Raw genomic sequence first — 3,250 nt, forward strand, 5'->3', positions numbered from 1 at the left:
CTCCTCATAAGGTTTGTGTCCAGACCCCTCACCAGTTTCGTTGCCCTTCTCTGGGCACATTCCAGGGCCTCAATGTCTTTCTTGTAGTGAGGGGCCCAAAACTGAACACAATACTCGAGGTGCAAAGTACTACATACTCGAAGATGTAACTGGTCCAGGTTTTCAAAGGCCAGATAGTCTGAGTCCTCATAGGAGAAAAAGGCAAGCCCCTTTCTGGAGCTACACAAAGCCATTCACTGCTTTTGCTGTAGAAGGCAATCTGGGGTTGTGCACACAATGCATAAAGTCTTCTGCAGTTCATTAGGTTAATGAGAATGAACTATGGGAAAAATTCAAAGTTTAATTATAATGTGCTTTATTTCCTCAAAACTTGTGCAAGCAGATGCCAAACATTCTTATAAAAAGACCTCTGCAATGGGTTTCCCTTCAGTGCTGCCTTCACATCATCCAGTGCGTGGAGGAACAGGCCTTGCTATGCCCAGGGCATTGACATTCTGCAACAGATTCAGCAGTAAATAATCTGAAAGCCTATAGTGCCTAGGAAGAAAAAAAAAAAAATTGAGCCATTTTGAGCATTAGCTAACAAGTGATCCTTCTGAAAGAGAATAAAGAATACCTACAAGAACTAAACCAGTTCCCCACACTATCTACTGCAGGTTATGGTATCTTTGGGAATAGAAGTATCACACAAGTTTGAATGTTCACTTAGGTAGTTTTAAGCGTTAGCTTACTGGAAGAAGCCTTAGCTGGGTTGAATGGTGCTGGGTACTACTAGACAACCAATCACATTTCACATAGAGGTAGAAAAGGATGTTATGGAAAGGAATGGCGGTGCTTACCCTCGAATAAAGAAACTTTTTCGTTTTCTCCTTAATGTGACAGGAACAGCTGCTATTCCTCTCTGTGAGTCTGAACACTGAAACAAGGACGTATTGGGGACATATAAAGTTTCGGAAAGTGGCATAAGAAGAGTAGCACAATGACAGAGATCTAAATATAGCCTAGCAAGAGAAAGCGTGAAGTACTACTGTTCTGTTTGAGATAAGGCAATTGCCTCGGTAAACCCATTTTTAAAATATGGATGTTCTATCATTGCAGAAACTGTATAGGGAGCATTTATATTAATGCTACTCGTGTAATGCTTTTGCACGTATAGATACAGTTGTAGGGCATGTATATTTGAACAGCAAAATGAGTTTATCCAACAGTAACACTGGAGAATTAGCATGGTGCCCACATCCTATGTGTCTCTTTATCCTGTATCTGTGTTGTGAGTTGTGTAAAAACCTGATTTTCTCAGCCAAAAATATAAAGCAGTTAACATCAGGCTGAGAACCTTAATATTGCCAGACAGATGTTAGCCCCAATGGCTTGACTGTGACAAGGACTGTGGCACTTCCAAAGCAATGCTCAGAGAAAGCACAAGGGAGAGTGTGTGCACAGTGAGCTACCCTTGCCTGCTTTCCTGAGCCAGAGTTGCATTGAGACTGATTTCTTTTTTTTCCACCCCTTTTCTTAAATTTTTACTGGTAGACTAGTCCTCCCTGAATTTCTGTAATGACTTCTTGAGTTTGTCTACGCTTTTGGCCTGCGCAGCAGCCTGTGACAGTATAATTATGTACTACACAAAGAAATACCTGCTCTCTCCCCTTAATTTGACACCTGATAATTTCAGTGGGTACCCTGTAGTTTCTGTGTAGGGAATCATCATTACCTCGTCACCTCTTCAACACCATCCATTGTTTGTAGCCTTCCTCATTAACCTTTTTCTAGGCATTAGACTGATCATTATTCCCTTGTAGAAACTCTTTTTCCTGCCTTGGACCATCCTCACTGCCTTCATCTGTGTTCTTCAACTTTGGCCTTCTGGGAGGTGGAAGGACCAGCCTGCATGCAAGAGGCTTATCCAGCATGGGCAGGCTTAGTTGAAACAAACCATGAGAGTGGATTACAACCTTGTGCAGATTTGTTTCTGAATAGGCTTGATAAAAATCAAAGGTTCTGAGTCACAAAAGAGAAGTGGTAGTCATGTCTCTCTCTCTCTCTCTCTCTCTTTCTATATATATATATATATATCAATTCTCATAACGGCATTAGGTAGTGAAAGGAATGAAATCTGAGTTCACATCTACTCATTTTTGAGAAGAGAACTGAATCAGTTCCTGAGCTACAGGCTGATCTGGACTACGTATCTCTAGTTCCAGCTGCTCTGTTTTTCTTTTCAGAGCTCTTTTAAAGCTGCTGGAGTAGGATTGAACCCAACTCACTTTCCAGACATGTCCTTTTAGCACTCAGTAAGGGAAACTGTTCCTTCCTCATGCTTGTCTCTGTGTGTGTTTTCTATGAATAGCAAATTACTGGGTGCACTTAGTAGCTGTTGCTTTACTTCTTTGAATAAGTCTGAGCTTACATCCTTGTAACATGATGGAAGGTGTAGCAATGACAACAGAGCAGCAAGGTCACAGGCCACAGCAAGTAAAGACTTGCTCAAGCACAACAGCAATGGGCACAGAAATAAAGGAAAGAAGCTGCTTACCTTCAGAAGGCCTCAGGTATACAGAGATCTCCAGTCAGATATCATTGCCTCCACTGCCAACCCTTAAATGAGGTGTGGGAAGGGTTGGATCCTGGGTCCACCCCCTCCAGTCACTCAGGTGCATTGCATGCACCTGAGCTCCCCTGACTTGGTCCTACCTTCCCACTAGGTGTTCAATCACTGGTTCAAGCCCTGACTTAGCATTTCCACTACAGTCCTCCAGAACATGAGGTCAGAATCCTAGTGTGTCAGGGTTGTTTTATCAAAAAGGTGCAGTTGCTGATGGTGTAGTTTCTAATTGCTTATCTGTACCTGCATCCTCATAGGCAGTGGCTGCAGAAGCCCTGCTAGTTGTTGCTCAGGAAAGGAGTTGTTTTTTTTTTTTTTTTTTGTGGCAAAATGCTTGTGGCCCCACTCTGACTACTCAGAAACATTTAGAAGTTGGGAAGGAGGCATTTCTGAGCTCAGCGCAGCCACCCACGTACTCCTACCAGGAAAGGTGCTTTAACAACACTTACACAACAAAGAGCTTGTCAACTTGGAACATTCTGTTCATCTTGGAAGCTATGATATAATTTCTGCTGTGCATATAGTCCAGCAGCTTCTGATCCAAACAACACACAGCTTCTGCAACAAACCATGCCTCAGTGCCTAGCCCTCCCTATCCTTGCTCCTCTAGGCCCTTTCCTGCCAGGCCTTTGGAAACAGCCATAG

The 3,250-nt window shown here is 42.9% G+C and overlaps 1 long non-coding RNA gene across 1 annotated transcript; it reads right to left on the reverse strand.

Annotated features, from left to right (window-relative positions):
- Positions 1 to 331: 331 nt before the first annotated feature.
- Positions 332 to 2,589, reverse strand: LOC122180572. Its single transcript, XR_006179168.1, has 3 exons — positions 2,537 to 2,589; positions 840 to 916; positions 332 to 537 (listed from the first exon to the last, which is right to left on the reverse strand). It is a non-coding gene; the product is annotated as an uncharacterized LOC122180572 (long non-coding RNA).
- Between the last annotated feature and the right edge of the window lie 661 nt (positions 2,590 to 3,250).

The sequence above is a fragment of the Lagopus leucura genome, unplaced genomic scaffold, assembly GCF_019238085.1.
Source record: "Lagopus leucura isolate 7727_CA_CO unplaced genomic scaffold, USGS_WTPT01 Super-Scaffold_100008, whole genome shotgun sequence".
Taxonomy (NCBI): domain Eukaryota; kingdom Metazoa; phylum Chordata; class Aves; order Galliformes; family Phasianidae; genus Lagopus; species Lagopus leucura.